General features: G+C 35.3%; 1 protein-coding gene across 1 annotated transcript in view; it reads right to left on the bottom strand.

The window, feature by feature from the left end:
• EYS (eyes shut homolog) overlaps nucleotides 1–18546 on the bottom strand; it is an 830760-nt gene that overhangs the window by 109607 nt on the left and 702607 nt on the right. The gene's annotated exons all lie outside the window — the stretch shown is intronic.

The raw sequence follows: 18546 nt of genomic DNA, 5'->3' as shown, positions 1-18546 counted from the left end.
CAGGAAATGTTATGAATAATATCAATAACAAAAACCCAATCCTACAAGATGATTTTGAAATATATATATATATATATATATATATCAAATATATATATTTAGTATTTAGAAAGGAATTTGCATAAACATGATTGCAGCAATGGCAGAATATGAGAATATTAGTTGATAGGTTCTTTAAAACCAAGCTTTGATAATTCTGTACAAGTGTTTCCCTCTTCCATCCTCAGTTTGAATTTTCAAATACTTTAAAAGTAAGTGTGATGGGGCTCCTTTTGGGAACCATGTTCATGTTTACTGACTACATGCACAAACGCTAACATACAGGTCATCAAACTCTACCCAGTCATATCCATATGACTGGGTAGACAATTGTGTTTCCAGAGTAATGCCTTTAACAAGAAAAATGTTACATTTTCACAATATTTTGATCCTGAAATAAATGTATACATTTATTTGGACTGCCAAATTTCCCATGTTTTTAGCTGAACTAAGAGAAAATGCCAGGAATCTCATAAACTGTTTTGTGTTGGTGCAACTGAATCTTCATGTCAGGCCTCAGACTTATGAAAGAGTTAACATATTTTAAAGCCCATGATGCCCTGAACACTACAAGCAGATATTACTACTCTTATAAATGACACACCTCAGCCCTTCCAAAGATAAATTTACTCCTGGATGAACCGCAGCAAAACCTACCGCACTCTTGAATGCTGACTTCTTCATGTACCACCACCTGTTTGTCTGTTTCCATGGTATAATTTATCCTGTGTTATGCCTTGAGCTTTGCTTTTGTACTTGTGTCTACAGATTTACTTTCTATCCTCCTATCTGTAGATCCAGCATGAAATCCAGAGCCTCAGTTTTCACCTCTGGGTGAAGTTACTGGGAACACTGTATTGACATAAATTGATATAGTATCAGGCCCCTAATGAATATGGGTACATTTCTAACACTAACTGCAGTTCAATGACATCTGAGCGAGCAGGAAAAAAACAGTACATCCACCAACACAAGTCACATAGGCAGTATGTCTATATCAGCAGGTGATGCACCCATATAAATAAATCCTGCCTTTCTAATGGCTATGTTGCTTCTGGTTCCAGAGCTACTTCAGTCAATACTTTCTCATTGACTTTTCACTGCATTCTGCTGCACGGGGTTGAAATGTGTTAAATTATTTCACCTTTGTAAGTATGCAACACTTTTCCTACTATTGAATCAGGAACAACAGTGTTTTAAAAGTTGTTTACAAGACAGGTATTTGAGTGGCATCTTCTAGATAGCCCTTTAAAAATGAGACCCAGTCTCTTAAGACTATTCAACTGAATTAGAAAGATGTTCATTTTTTCTTTAATTTTAGGTTTTAAAAAAATGAAGTTGTTAATATTTTAAGTTCCTTCTTATATAGTATAAAGTTATAATAACATTTCATTTTTAATGTAGGGAGTCAGCAGCATTATCTGCCATTCTGAAGATTAGCTAATTTTCACAATATCTTTATAAAATATGAACTGAATAAACACAAGCTCCTTCTCAATAAATAATGGGAATTTGTGATTCCCTTTTTAAATACTCACATAAGGACAAGTTTGGAGAAAGTACTTCTATCTACTCTGATTTCCAGCCAATTCACAGTATGGAAAAATACCTTGAATTTCATTTCATGTTCCTACTAATACTTCTGCTGCTGGTAATTCTTCAGGAAAATCACGGTGTATAAAGATAATTTCTCAGGTAAATTTACCCTTCTTGTGGGGAAAAGCAACTCATAACCTTTCCTTGACACCAGTCAATGTGGATTTTTTGGCATCGACCTAAGATACCCATGGCAGTGCCTCCTCCTCACCCCTGCCTTGTCCCTGCTTTTCAGAAAGATTTCTGAAATCTGCATATTCTGCAGTTTCTATATTAATTCAAGGTTTAACCCTACATATCACATTTGACAATAGTCCAACTTACAAAGAATAAAGCTTTAAGTGATGTGACAATATTCATAAATAAGAATGTTTGTCTGATAGAAAAGAATAGAACAGTATGGTCTATGTCACTTTGATCAGCTTCAAGCAATTAGCCTACCAAGCTGAATTCAGCATTGTAAATTTTCATTGCAAATGTCTGGTATTCAAACATTATCACTGCTTTGGGTACATAAGTTCTCTTGCTTTGATTCTTTGCAAAGGAAAGAAAAAAAGACATAGAAAAATAAAAATAGGTGCAATTAAAATAAACTTTAAAGATTATTCAATGCTGAAACAGTTTTTACTGCAGTATCTTTATGTAGCTAATCCCAGGTATCCTAAATCGTATACATGCTAACACAGTTATCCTTACTCAGGTATATCTGGTGATTCATTCTACTTTTAAAGTAACATGTCAGAAAAATGGAAATAATAAATACCTATAAGCAGCAGCTATTACACTGTGATTTTGAACATCAGGTCTCAACTTCACAAAGAACATAAAGCTATATATTTTTTTTAAGATGCAGCAATGAAAACTCAAAGAGAAGAGCCGATTAGATTGATGTCAGCCTGCAGATTAGTGACTGAGCTGTGGGAAGAAAGCAGAGGCTGTAAGCAGCAATCTACTGCCCTGTATTCCGGAGCTCATGTTAGGATTGCTGCCACCACTGCCTTTAGCGTTTGCTCCTTTCCTTGCAAGAACTTCCAAGCAAATAATACATGAAAATTCTCTCTGTCTTATGTCACAGAAATGAAAAACTTGTCATTTGAAATGTGAGAAAAATGCATATTTTTCATGCTTACATTACCACAAAATTAGGACTGTTTGAGTTTGCTAGATTACTCACATATGCTTAGAAGAGCTTTTGAAAAGAGACAGAGCATGGAAAATTTCAGCCCAAAAGACAGCTTTCTGAGAAAATTATGAAAATAATGAAAAATGGCAATTAGAACAGAAATTCTGTCTCTATCTTTACCACAGCATTTGCATTCACAAAGTACTAAAATATGGACATATGAAAGGTAATTATTCTAGTTTTTAAAAACAATGATGGAGAAAAGAATATGCTTGAAATGTTCTGCAGTAGAAATGACCTGAAATAAAATGTCTCTTCATCTAACTGTACAACTGGATAATATTTCTCTTATAAACCAAGATTAAATCTGTCTTAATCTTACAGCTAGATAAATGCAGCAGTATTATTACACACACCTCATATATAAAAAAATAATCCACTATCTATATTAGAAAAGATAAAACCGAACTGATGATTTATTCTCTTGACATTTTTTCTTTCTTTTTCTAATTAACCTCCTATTATGAGATACTGACCTCACATAAAGAACACCTGAGATAAAAGTGGCTAATCACTGACATCTTTAAATTTTGACGTATTTGTAGTTCAGTTGTGCTTTTTCACTTGTTTAGATGCTGAAGGCATTTCAGTCCATCTGCCTCACATCTCAGTGGCATATTTCAGTTGCATTCAAAGCCGGCGTATTTTTACCTCCAGAGACAGTGACTGAATAGAATGCAATATGATTCCTATTGCAGGATTATTTTGTCAGGCACCAATTGGTCTGATTCATGCACATCACACTTGTAATGATATAAAAAGGTTTCACGTAGCGGAAGAGAACCGAGTGTGTGGAGAGCAGGTATGGGAAACATGTATGTGTGTGGGACACATGGGAATGATATACAGAGCGTTTCTTACAGTAATCTAACTAGGTCTGGAGCCATGTGGAGCCCAACCTGTTCCTGTAAATGCTAAGGTGCAGGCCTGATGTAGCTGAATATTTGTTTCCACAGACTTGAAATGAGAAGAGGTTCAGACTTCTTTTCTGTGTTTGGCTTAGAATAACATGATTTTTCATAGCTGCTGTGGATTTTATATAAGCTCTTGTTAAGAACAAGAATTAACAAAGGGTTTACTACAGGGGCTGTTTCTTTACAAAAGGCTGATGGACAGATACGAAACCGAGGTTGCATACAGTGATTAATGCAGTTACTAGTTACAACTTGATTAATCAGGTGACTGAACACTGAATTTCTAACAAAGTGCAATGTTTACCTAACATGCTTGTACCTATGACACAATTGTAGATATAAAGTATGGAATTAATATAGGTTGGAAATTGTATTGAAATAAATCCTCTTAAACTAGCAAAGATCGAGGCACTTCTAAATCTGTCACCTGTTATAATCTTGCTCAAGTAAAGGTTTTATTTCAAATAATCACAGCTACTTCTCCACATGAGAAATGATCGTAATTTCTTTTTCTTCAAGCAGGTCACCAGGTGGCAGTAAAGGAGCACAATAGAAAGTATGATCAAAAAAACATACTGATGTCTCTTCTAATCATTGGAAAGACTGACTTAAGCCCTAATTGATAGCATGATTGCTTCAGCTACCAGTTTATATCAAGGGAAACACAGTAAAGTATCTTAAACTGATTACATATTTGACAATACGAATGAGAATGGGTCCAGAGAGTGGAACTTCTGGAAGACTCTTAACTGCATTCATGCATTATAACAACATAATGTAATCATCTAAAAATGGTGCATTCACGGTTGTGTAAACAAACTTTAAAAAATATAGTTTATAGTAATGATATTTTCTGTATAGTGCTGTAGGTGCAGCCATATTTCTGACAGCCTAAGGAAAGACAAAATTAAAAGGTCAGATCAGTGGGTACAAAAAAAAAACCCACAGGCTTTATAAAGAGAATTGGCTTCTAATTTTATGCAAGCTAAGTTGTCATAGAAAGATTTATTTATTTATTTATTTATTTAAATCAATATCTAGAAGATAGAAGATGGGGGTTTCTAGTCTTCTGAGAAATGATTACAAAGCAGTTAAACTACTGTCCACTTTTTAATGTTACAATTGGAGGACTACTTTTAGAACTATTCGCTATTTTTTTCCTTCAAGCTGAAAAACACAAACCCAACTTAATAATACATCATGGGAAAAAAATCCCAACAAAAACACACATGACTCTTCACTGAAAAAGTGTTGATATTAAGGAGACAATCTAAAATGACTCCTGCAAAACACTGAAACAGCAGCCTCATTTACACCCTTGATTAACCAGAGCAGTTGTCAAGGGAACATCTAACCAGCTGTCAAGCAATACAGGAGATTTTTCAAGAACAGTGATTTTACTTATGACTGAGCACATTCAATTCACAAGTGTGAAAATGTGTACTGTGCCTTACAGTTTTAATAATCTCTTGGTACTTCTTTCCAGAATTGCTGCATTTATTATTTGTTTCCTTAAAAAAATATTTCTGTTATTAAAAACATACCCTCTCTTCTGAAAAGTGACTTCAACATGCTGCTTCTATGGAAATATTCATATGTTTCTTTACCCCCTTCTATTTCAACAAGGTGAAATTTTAGTATCACTAAGCAGTGATAATTATAGACATGAATGCTTCATTTTATGTCTGACATTTTATTTGAAATCAATGAAATGTCTATTGTAACCTCCAGCCATTCAACACCAAATTTCACGTTTTCTAGTTGTTATGAAGTGACCTAGATGTAAATGCATACCAGCAGGGGAGAGAGAGAGACAGACAGAGATGAGGCAAGGGAGTCGAAAGAAGCGCGGAAGAGGAAAAAAACACAGATGACTTTGACCCCTAATAGTGTCTTGCAGTACTAGTAATCTCCTGATGCTCTTTGTAAAAAAGAAAGTGTGTTTGTGTGTCTATTGGAATGTGTTACTTGTCAGAGGTCTGGATTTGGAAGAGAAAGGAAATTCTAACTCTTAAAAGGCTCTTCTGATGGGGTAGAAACTCTGAGTCTTGCTGACGGTTTGTTTTGAGTGTTTTGTTAATTGGGTCTTAGAGTGTTTGCTGTTTGTGTAAGATTCAAGAGCTGTTCTTCAGTATGTGAAAGTAAAACAGTTAACAGTTCTTTGGAAGCATCACACCGAATATTACTTTCCCTATTATTGGTGACACTTTCCTCATATCCATACATCGAACTCAACAGCCTTCCTCCTAACAATGCTAAAAAATAGCTTCTGCTATCTCTACTTAAATTCTTCCCTTATTCCTTGGTACGTTTTACTAGAGTATGCGGGAAAAGTAGAACTTAAAAAATACATGAAGATAGAGAAACTTCAGAGAGAAAGTGAATTCTTTAAGGATAGCATACATAAAAGTGGACGTAATAATGCACATGAATATCTTTAGGACTCCAGTGTGACTTATGATTATAAGCAGTTGATCTGATTTATTCATACTCAAGAGTATTGTAGCTAGCATACAAATGATACTGCTTTTCTATCGATATGCTTGGTATGTTTGTATTGCAGAGAGGGTCCTGCAGTAGTGCACTGATTCTCTTTTATTCAAAAGGAAGTTGGAGGTCCGTGCTACTGACCTTACTCCTGAGTGCTCCACATCGCATTGTTGAAAATATTATTTATTGTTTTCTACTAAAATATTACTTGCAAAAAGGATTGTCTAAAAAAAAAAAGAAAACTGAGTTTTTAGAACATCAGTCCAATTACATTGTGGTTGACTTTGAAAGTCTTCCTGACACTCCATTTTCTCTTTCTTCATTGTGGGTGCAACCAATTATGAACAAAATAAAAGAAAAACAACAACAACAAAAAGGAACTATGTAGTTGTTGTTTGAACACACATACATACTTTAATGGATACCAGTCTTAGACACCACTTTCAACATTAATTTCTTTTTAAATTGAACGTTTTCTTCTTTGCATTTGATGGCAGATTTATTGGCAGGGTTGTTTTATGCATAGAACACGCGATTTTCTGCCAGACTTTTGGATTTATCTGTAGGAAATAACACTTCAAAATGTATGAGGAAGTTTGAACTGAAATTCATATGTGATATTTAAACAAGAGCTCTTTTGTAGTATACAAGCAGAATGATTTGTACAATAGTATACCTTTTGTACTACATGCATTCTTTTCACTCATTTTCCAAGTAGGTCTTTTAAAAAATATTCAAAATTACAAATCAGAAGGAGAAGATCAACAAGAAATAAAAAAAAAACCTTATAGGTCTTCCCAACATGACTTTACATATTCCTGGATGTCACCATTTTATTAACACAGATCTGATGGTATTAATAAAACTGGTGATATGTTACTGTATTAAACCTTTCTTACACACATTTTATACACTTTCCTATCACCATAATATTAAATACAGAGTTTGACATTAAAGAGGTATTATTTGCCTTTTGTTTCTTAGTGGACCTTCAACTAGCATAATTTGCTGTATATTGGAATATGGTATTTGTCAAAATTCTGACTTTCAAACTGCCATCATAGTACTTGCTAGAGCTTCTGAGAGCAGGCCAAGTTCTAATAAAGTGTAATGAATGTTGATAGCCTCGCATTAACATGAGGGAGAAAAAATTGCCAGCTCTTCCTCAGTTCTGATTAATCCAGGAAGAATAATAGCATCTTTGCATGGCTCTTTTATTAAAATTGCTGAGCTTTTTCTTATTATACATACATCAATCCATAAGAAATGAAGTATCCATAAGGGAGTAGCATTTAGAATTTGGCTTTACATTACTAAGATGCTATTTTAAATACCTTAAAAGTGAACCCACTTAACTTCAAGCCTGTTTACTATACTCCCAAAGTAGGCACTTTTAGTATTGAAAGACTAGCCAGTCTGACAGTGACTTTTTGCTATTATTTTGTTGGACAGAGCCTTTTTTTTTGGTCATATTGTAGTTTTAAAAAACAAAACAAACCAAAAATATGTATTTATTCTACTCTTCCATTCACATATTTTCTTAGATTTACAGATTATTTAATATAATAAAGATTCACCAAAAATTGGCTTGATGTACATCATCGGCTCCAAGATAGCTTTTAAGAGGGTGTTTTGCTAGGCTTGCTGTCATGTCCCTTCACACAATTTAGTAATAATTAATCTATTATTAACACAATAAACAGTACTTAATTCAGCATAATAATTATAAGCAAAATGTACTCCACAGTGTGTTTGAAAGCTCCTAGGACTACTGGAAACAGCTGAAAACAGTTCCACAAGAAAGATCCTTAGGAGTAGATGACAAGCTGAAAACATGACAAGAATGCCATCCTGTTACAGAATAAGTAAGCATAAGACTGTGATGTATAAATAGGTATATAGAGAGTATACATGTAAACATTTTTCTGCTTTCTTCCAACATAAGAATGACGAATTATGTCATAATTCTTAATGGCCCACTTTATTAATCAGCAGGAGTTTTGCTCAGTCTATCAATTTTCTGATCTCTCTGATCCTATGTTCTCTTACTGCCATCAACATGTTTGGTATATACATTTCCTCATTTCTATCATTGCTGATACATAAGGCATGCTAATAGCCTTGAAATGGTACATCACGCTGAAGAATACATCAGCCAAGAGAAACAAAATTACAAGAAAGTTTCAAGAACCACTAGACACCTGAAAAAGTGACCTGAAAGGTAAGTTTAAATCCAGGTTTCATCAAATCCAAGATACATTCTTTCATTGTTAGCATCCTTTTAGCAGATAATTACTTTTGCTAATACTCGTCATATATCACTTAGGCAAAATTGAAAGAGCTGAAGAAGACAAGACAAATTAGATGCACATTGTAATCTCCAAGCACAGAGAAGGCTGTTACAAACAACAACAACAAAATCTGTTCTTTTTCTCCATGACAGGCATTAGAATAAAATCTCTCTAATGGGATGGATATTAAGGTAGATTGCATAGGCTTATACAGGGTCCCTCACTGGATGTTTTTAAGCACAGGTTAGAAAAACATGTTAGAAATGACATAACCATATACTTTACAGTGTTATAACAAAGTATGGAGTAAGCGTGCCCTGCTAATGCAGTGGAAAAGAGCAGGTGATGACCTAAGATCTCTTGCAGCCCTGCAATTGTATAATTCTAACATTTCTATCAAAAAATTAAATATATTTCAGTGTAGGAATGTTAACACTGTAATATTTGTCTCAGATTTGGTTAAATCGAAGCTTAAAATTAATGACATTTACAATCTTTCAGATAATTCTACAAGTAAAGAAAAAGTAGAACTGATCTTAGAATGGACCAACAACAGGACTATAACAGAAGTAACTGAGATGATTAATATCTCTGAATATATATAGGCCTAGATTCTTTCTGTTAGATACAATTCTAATGTTATCTCCTAAGGAAGATAGTTTTTCTAAGGAGTCTTTCTAAAGAGTTCTGAATAAAAAGGCAGAAAGGAAAACCTTTTTGTTCTCATTCAAACTATTTTTCTCTTCTGCTGTAGAGATACTAGAAGAATTGGATAGTATATGGAGAACAAATATATTTTATCTTGCATAAAATTCTCTATCTTGCATAGGAGATGTGATTTCTTTATGAAATGTCTGCACACAGTTTTTCACATATTACATAGAATATTAAAAAAAAAAAATCACAACAGCAACCCATGTTTGCATAATAAGCATATCACCAGCTGAAAATCTAGTCATACCCACTTTATGTGAAACTAGAACTGTTTCTGCCAGATTCTACTTAACTTTCTGTATTCCTCACTTACGCCAGTTCTGCAAGCTCTGTCAATCCCAGAGTTAAGTATATGATCCTTTAGTAGATCAGTTAATGGGATTCTTTCTAATGCATATATCACCCCGTATACTACAGGGAGCAGGCACCCAAGGATCATTTACTTCAATGGAATGGTTTTCCTCAACAGATATATTTTATGAATCATGACTTCGAAGATATCTGTTCTCAGACTGGCTCCTAATAGGAAAGCAGAAGTTCTGCTCTTAATCATATCTCTGCAATTCTACTGATTTCACGGGGACTGCACTGGAGTAAACACAATACATCAGTGCACTGTGACAACAGACTGACAGACTGCGACATCTCCATTTCACACATGTAAAAATGGGAATGGCACAACAATACTGGAAAAAAATAACATTAATATTTATACAGACTTTTGAAGCTGCAACAAAATTTCATAGTTGTCCTCATCATCATTACAATAGTTACTGTTATCATTATTCATGATCATGACAGTATTGCAAGAGGAGATTGTTACTGACTTGATCCTGTCAGTAGGCACCAACTCCTAGGAATACCAGATGTTTGATTCTGAGTTTCAGGACAACCTGTTGTTACTTAGAAGTATGGAGAATATTGCACTTGTGCTTATGTTCTCTGCTGGATCACAATCGGTTTCTTTGTGTATTTTTGTGGGTTTTTCTTTCTGCTAGATGAATGCGTGGGCCCACTTATTTTTATTGCTAATAAAAAGCTGTACTTTTTAACTCAATAATTCACCTTTGAGATCGAATACTGTTACTTTCTCCTGTTTTTGATAGCATGGCTGCATGTTCATGTACCAACTGGGTATTTGCTCCACCCGAACATGGCTATTTCAGTTTTCATTATGGTCACCTTTAACTTGCCTTTGAGTCCACATTATATATCAAAGAAAAAGACTTCTACTCCTCAGAGCTCCAGAGATGAACAGTACTTTTGGAAAGTCCTTGCAGTCTTTTCCACAGCTTGTTCTTACTCTCTTATTTGGTTTCTCTCATTCACTAAATTTTAATATAAATATAATTACAGTCAAGCAATTTTAGCTAATATTATACAACAGAAAGGAAAATTTGCTTTATCTTTTACTCCCCTTATGTAATCCCAGTTAAAACCTATGTAACACCTAATAAAAAGTGTGGAAGACACAGAGAGAATGAGTAAAATTAAACTATAATCTTCACAAAAAGAATATACTGACAAGAAAAGAGTGAAGCCCTTTATATGAAGTCATTACATAATAGGTTTTGACCTGTTGTTCTTCCCTTAAGTACAGATGAAACCATTTAAGTACAGAAAATGGAAAACAAGCTCCCTAACACTCATCTATTATCTAAAAAGTCATATGCTTTCCTCTGGGGAAGCCAAATTAGGTGTTTTTGTTCATTTAGAAAAGGCCTAAATGGCAATCAAAAGCAGCAATACATTATTATATTGACAAAGGGTGAATTGGGAGACTTCTGCTGAACAGTGAACAGATTGAAGCCTAAATTTGATTGCATAGAGCACCCAAAACATAACTTTAAAAGAATAGAAGAATAGTCTTTACAAAAGTACAAGACTTTACCAAGTCAGAGAACTTTTATTCTGGAGAGAAACATGACTCCATTATCAGGCACATCATTCTCTTTAGCTACAGTATCATTTGTAGTTACAGTGATTTTGATCACACTGAAAAAGTGCTGGATCATGTTTCTATTTTAAAAACTGGTAAGATTCATATTAATATCATTAGAAGCAGAGTATAACTCTATATAGGGAACCTCCAATATTATCTCCCACTAAGCAAATTAACATTTTTCTAAGCCTGGCAAAGTATGAAAGAGAAACTTTACCAAGATAAAACTTGGTAAAACTTCAAATTTCAAAAACTGAAGCTGTTGCATTGGAGACTGTGATATTATATATAATACTCTTTATTAAACCATGTATCTACCTACCAGCTAAGTGAATCTTATGCGTATGAAAGTACCAGTGGAAATAAAGAAATATAAGAAATCGGTGTATGGATGTATGGGAACAATTGTCCCATGTGAAATGGCTATGAGATAAAAATTGTGAAGAAAATGCATGTCTATGTATGTTTCTGACAGCCAATGTTTACCTACATAAGGTTATACTAACAATTTGCCTGTGGCAGTAAGAATTTTTCTGTGTATATGTAAATTGTGCTTGACAGAATGGCCAAAACAGAATGAAGAATGAAAAAAAAACAAAAGAACATATTCAAAATACCATACTCTGAGTGGGGAAAATTCCACTCAATACAATAATGAAAAAGGTAAATGGAAACAAATGTTGAGGATTGAATTGTCCTAACACCTCACCAACAGACTACCTCAAAAGAGCATGAAAATGTACTTTAATGTACTCACAAAGAGACATGGTAGATAATGTCCTACCAGTTATCTCTCTCTCCCCTCCCCTGAGAAGGGCTATTACTCCCTGCAGCATATTGACACTTCTGGAGTTAGAAGCTTAGCATTGCGCTAGAATGTAGGAATGAATGATTACGTGAGCCATCTTAAGATATAGTTGTCCATTTAGGGTCTCGCATAAATCTGATCCTATGAATGAAAATTAGGAGGCCACCTGACACATGAATAAAGCTGTTCAATGCAATGTTGTACAGATAACAATACAATACTAAAATGACCTCCAATTGAGAATCTTCTATTTTCTTACCTATTGCAGACAGAAGAAATACAATAATGAGCAACATTTATCACTTCCACCAGGCAGCACTAATTATTTTTCCTTTACATAGCCTGATGGCCTAAAATGAACTACTACACCCCCCTCTACATTGGGGAAAACTAAAAGAAAAATAGGTTAAGCAATGTGGTTAATGAGAAGCCTACTCTTTAACTTGAATGCCAAGGGAACGAACAATTTATATACTTAGAGTGTTAATACAGGGGAGACTGTAAAGAATAAAATCCTTCTACTGCCAATTAGTGCGAGCCCTGAAATTGAGGCTGCTGTCTTTACCAACACTCATGACCAAAAGATTTTCTCTTGGTATTTCAGTAGTATGCACTTAAGTATCTATTTATTTTTTTTTATTATTTTTTTATAATTTAGAGATTCTTTAATGGTATTTCGGTTTCAGAGTCTTTAAGGCTCACCTTTTCTAGTTCTTTGCAACCTTGAGTCCTTGAGCCTTAGAGCTACACTCACATTGCCCTAATTTAGACTTAGACAAACTTTATGTGCCTACTTCTCCTAGTGAGATTCAGACAGCCTATTCTCAGGCTCTGCTGATCATATTCAAGTAATTTGCTTCTTTACATTTTCAGACACATCCTAGTCAGAAAAAAAGGAAAAGGCAGACATCAACTCTCTGTTATCATTCAGGACCAGCTCCTGAAGCACTTGTCTTCCCTACTCAACTGTTTATGAAGTAAGGTCTAAGAATGCCTAATTCAGCTGAATTACATGAATATAAAAAAAAAATGGAAAGGGAATGTGAATCAGGACTGCCTCTTAGGATATTGAGATCTCTATTGTACTGCTTAACTTGGTAAGTTATTTTAGTCTAACTGAAACTAAGTTATTGATAAAAAGTAGTTTTCTCTATATGACAAGAAATATCACTAGCATTTTATTTGTGGTAAGCATTACTTTTTACATTGTCATAAACAAAGGGCCAAGAATTCCAGCAGAGTATACTTCAGAAGGGGAATACACCATTTTTAGCCCACATGAAACTGGGAATGAATAATTTATCTTTCTTAGTAGGCTGTAGCAACTGTTAAGAGAGTAATCTCTGTGTCTCCAATCCTAACCAAAATTGTGTCTTTTGTTTTGACATCATCAGTAAGAAAGAAGATGAGTCTCTGTCATCATAATCGCTTCAGGCTCTCTTCAACACAAGTGAAGAGTAGCTCTGATTTTAGATAACAAATGAGAGGTAACAGTGCTACTAAAAGTGCCAGGCGCATTACAAATCTAATTTCACAAAGCATGAGCAACCCACCTCAGGTCAATAATACAAGACAGAAACGTTAAATGGCACACACACTTACCAGACTGAAGATTTATTGATTTGTGAAGCCTAACTACCAGGCAATATAATCAGTTGCTTGCATTTTTCAAAAACTGCTACTTGGCTGTTGCATATTTATTTGAACAAAGGACCAGAATGGAGCACATCTGCGCTTTCAGAATGCATATATAAGCATAGAATAGCAGAGAACTTCAAAGTATATTGTTATCATCTAAACTGATTAAAGGGGTTCACTCACCTTTTTCTGGACCAGAGTCATTAGCTGTTTTGCTGCTGCCTGCTTATGACATATATGCTGTGTTTTTCCTTAACACTAAAGAGTTTCAGCTTTAGAACTGCCATGTCAAAGAAATTAATATTCTCATAATACTTGCATATATACCTTGTACTTGAAGTTTTCTAAATCACAGCAATCCATATGAAGAGCTGAGAATTTTTTTCTAAGCAATAGCCAAACATTTTTTTTAAAGAAAAAAAGAGACTATTTTATGGCAATACGTTTATATACATTTTAGCTGCAATTTTCTTTAAAACTACTCTAAAATGCACATGAAACTACAGTATTATATATTTATTCCTTACTTGAATGTAAAAAGATAAAATATGGATTACAAAGTAATTTGGATATATTTCAAGAGAGACAATATTTAAATAGCCACATGCACATTTTATAACATATTATAAATGTCTTATCTCCTATTTTTATTCAGACACTTTGATTAGCAATGTATATTTGAGCTGAAGTGTGTTATTTGGAAAATAAATACTTCACAAGATTCATGAATATTAACTGCAAAGAAGAAAAACAAGGTAAATATAACACATTTAGCTCATATGACTAAATGTGTGCTCATATGCCACCTTTTATTAAGTTTTACATTTTTAAGCAAGATGGATTACTTTCATCTGAGTATAAACATGGAAACTACGAGGTGTTTATGGAAAAGAGAAATCTTTATGATGTGAAATGTGCAGCATTTTCTTCATGCATGGGTAGATGAAACCTTATGTTGGACACTAGCCCTTTAACAAGATTATATTTTATGAATGCATGTCATTAAGGAAATTAAGGAAGTGTAAACAACACAGTGACTGTTGCTGTGTATGTGCAATCTGGTTTTCGTTGCAGATGAGGTGCTCTATTTCTTCATTTTCATGTCCATTTTTTCAATAAAATATTGGGAATGCAAATCCATACATGCTGAAATTGGAAATATTAGAAAGCATTTCTCTACAAGCATAAAGCTGAGATTAAACATTTCATTTTAAAGGGATGCTCAATACTATCAATCATGTAGATACTTCAGGTAACAAATAAGGCACTGCATAAAGTTTCAATTTATCAGAATAAACATCTATAACTGAGAAAAATTCATTTCAGATTAATCTGTTTCTGATTTGCAAGTGTATAGATTATATGCAGAAATAAAATCAGAATCAATTTAACTATTCTATTAAATAATGTGAAATAACAAAGTTCCCACCTGAAAATGTGTTAGCTCAGATTTTGTCCCACAATATGAATACATCCATTTGGTTTGATCTTATTTACTTTTAAATTGATCTATTCAGTAGTAAACCCCACTTCCAGGGTATAATTCTTAACACTAAAATGTTTGGATGGCCTGTTCTTTTTGGCAGAAGAACACTCATATTATGAAGTTTTGGGGAACTATGAAACATATACATAAGTTCATAAACATGCAAAATATTGTATTTGTCGTAACAAAGCATATCACATATCACAAGCTTTATCTTTATAAATATTTATTTATATTGACATTATCTTTATAAGTATATATATTATATAAGTATATATATTTAACTTATGAAGCACTTTAGAAGCTTGAGTCTTTCAGCATTTATACAACAGAAAAGCTTAGTAGACAAATATCATCCAGAGAATAACGTACACAAAGAAAACAAGTCTCCATATGTTGGCCACTATATTCACTATGGGTACTGCAACTGCTGACACCATTGGTTTGAGGTAGTTTAACAGTTAATTTTGAAATATCCAAACCAATTTTTCGGGTGATACTCAGCACCATCAGTCAGCATTCAATTCATCACATTGAGGAGGAGATGGATTTTATAAATTACATTTTTGCTGTGTGAGAGTCCGGATGTCCCTGTCTGGGTACCACAAATCTGTCAGAGAAAAATGCTATGTGGAAATGTTCATAGCTATTAGCTGTAAGAAAGCAGGTCACTAAGCATGATTGGTGGGAAGAAGCAAACCACGTTTTTCTGTAGATCAGCTATAGTTAGTAGTGACTCAAAAGTAACATGCAGAAGCAAACAACTCTGCCTGGAGTCTGGTACTGAAGCTAACGTGAGGAAGCAACAGGAGATGTAAGGGATGACTGAAGGAAATCACAGAAAGTATTTGACTGAATGGTCCACATAATGTTTGGACCAGGAGACTGCTTATGAAACCCACCATGGTATTATGCATATTTTGGTGGGAGAAAAGATGCTTTGAAGACACTAGAGAAGCCACCCCCAGAAGGCTGACTTGTGCATGGAACTGCTGCCTAAAGTGAGGAAGTACTGGGGCTTTGGTCTTGTTGCTGGACCGAGGAGAAGGTAAACAGAGTGTTAAATCCTGAACAGATTTAGGACAGGATTTTATGTCAGGACAAAGTGTGGGTCAGCTGCTCCTGCAAGGCCAGGATGTCAGGAGCAATGGGGGCTCCCCAGGGTAGCAGGGCAGGGCCTGGCAGCAGGGCCTGCCCCAGCCCCACCACCCAGGAACAGGGCAGCCAGGGGCACCTAAGCAGCCCCAGCACCTGGGGCTGCCCCCAGGCCATCCATGGTGTGGGCTCTGTGTTGGCCCCGAGCTCCAACAGCCAGACCCCAGGAAGGGGGATGCATTCAGGGCCCTGAGAGGACAACAGGTAGCATGGTGCATGAGGTCATGGCCCCCACACTGCACCTAGGGAGGCATGAAGCCCTTGCAGGCAATGAGTGAATGGGATATGTATGTATTACTTGTTACTGTTGTTGTTTAAGCAGTGTTTTGTTCAGTAGTTGCAATTTTCTAATTTTAATTATTATTGGTTTCCCAATCTCAGGTAATGCAATAAGAATTGAAATAAGAGAGGGATCATCTATTTTCCTGGCATAGCTACACCCACACTAATCAATCAAGTACCTCAAGACAAAGTCTGGTGTGCAGTACACAGGCAGAAAGCACTAAAGGTAGTGGAAGCCACAAATCGATCCTTGTATTTTGGCACCATAGCTGCATTTTGACAAACTGGTGGAGAATGTAGGCAGCATGAGGCTGTCCTGACACTGTGTGTATGAATGTGTAAATATAATGACAAATACAGCAATTAAATAGTAAACGTAAAGAAAAAGTCTGTTTTGTGAATGTATATTAAAACTTCCAAGGTGGACTGAGGGCTTACTAGCTAGCTAACCAAACTTTGCGACAGCCCTATGAATAAGTTAATTATTAATCTTTCCATATGTCAAATAAGTGAAATTACTTGGCTGGTGTCAAACTGTAACCAACTGCAGACCAAGGGTAGGCTAGATGATGTCAAGAGATCCAGCTGCACATAAAGACTGAATTTATCAGAGCCCAAGCTTGACAGAAAGGTAGAAGAAAACTATTAATTTAAATAAAACCACAGTTACTACTGCTTTTAAATATGCAGTATGCACATCTAACACAGTGCGTAAACAAGCACAGGAGAATGTAGGCTTATCAAAAGAAAAAAAAAAAAAAAAAAAAAAGAACAAATCAAAACATTTTGACACATACTACCTAGGATCAACAAAGTCAATTAGGCATGTGTGTTTGATTTTGAGACCCAAAGGCTGACAGCACCTCCTTTTTGCCTCACAATCACATAATCACAGAACTGAGGTCAGAAGGGACCTCTGGAAACGTTCTTGTCCAGTTCCCCTGCTCACAGGAAGGTCAGCCACAGAAGGTTGCTCAAGATTGTGCTTCAGAAGGCTCCTTCAGAATGTAACCACACACATGCTTCAGATGATCCTACCCTGAGTCCTTCAGTGTTTTAGTTTCTTTCAACATTCTCCTGTGTCTCAGAGATAGGCATTAAGGTGCCCAAACCCTTGATGAGTGTAACCTATTCAGTATGCGTAGTGAAAATGGGCATGCATATAACACAGTGGAAAAAGGCAGCTGTTGAGAAGCCCATTTCCTTTAAAAAAAGTCTTGTGGTCAGGGATGTTGGCTAGTAGGAGACCCTCAGTCAAGTCCTCTTCAACCTTAATGAGTCAGAACACACATGCCAAGAGAATGGATGTCGTCTAGCTGTAAACCAGAATGGTCTGGGATGGGCTAGGACCTCTTTCCAGCCTAAAGGAACGTATTATCTATGGGGTCACAGGGTGAAACACAAGAATGTACTGGAGCCTATACCACTGCAACAGGACTCAACTGGTCCAAAAACTTCTTACATACTTTGAAGTCATAAATGTCACTAAATAGCATACATAAAGTGCAGTGGAAACATAACAAAAATATCCTACCCTCACTAGACTGAAGTCAAGCTACTTCTAGCTTACCTCTGTTATGGACTTTTTTCTGTATTTGGAAGGTCAATGTTTAGGATCCCAAAGGGAATGAATCCCATAATGTGTGGGTGTGAGTCAGGCCAGCCCTGTATACTGTCTTCTTCCCTACTAATTGATACTAAAAACTTGAAATCAACATTGTAGGAATGGCATATTGTCACTGTCTGCCTCTTCAGTCAACAGAAAAAATATACAGTTCATTGTGGTGGTCTGAATCAGTCTGAAGGGAAGACATTACTTTTTAGCCACTGCAACACCTAAGTTACACATGGCCTTCACTTCATATGTGTCTAAAAGTAGACACTCATTACAGCCAAATAAAGCTGAAGTATAGAGTGATTTTACATTTCAGTGTTGTTTTTGGTCTATCTGCTTGTATTCATGATACTAGCTGGTCCCATTATTACATTCCTTCTCCAAAGGTTACTT

The sequence above is a fragment of the Anas acuta genome, chromosome 3, assembly GCF_963932015.1.
Source record: "Anas acuta chromosome 3, bAnaAcu1.1, whole genome shotgun sequence".
NCBI classification, from domain to species: Eukaryota; Metazoa; Chordata; class Aves; order Anseriformes; family Anatidae; genus Anas; species Anas acuta.
Note: the sequence above shows the minus strand (reverse complement) of the source record. Positions and strands in the feature narration are given on the sequence as shown.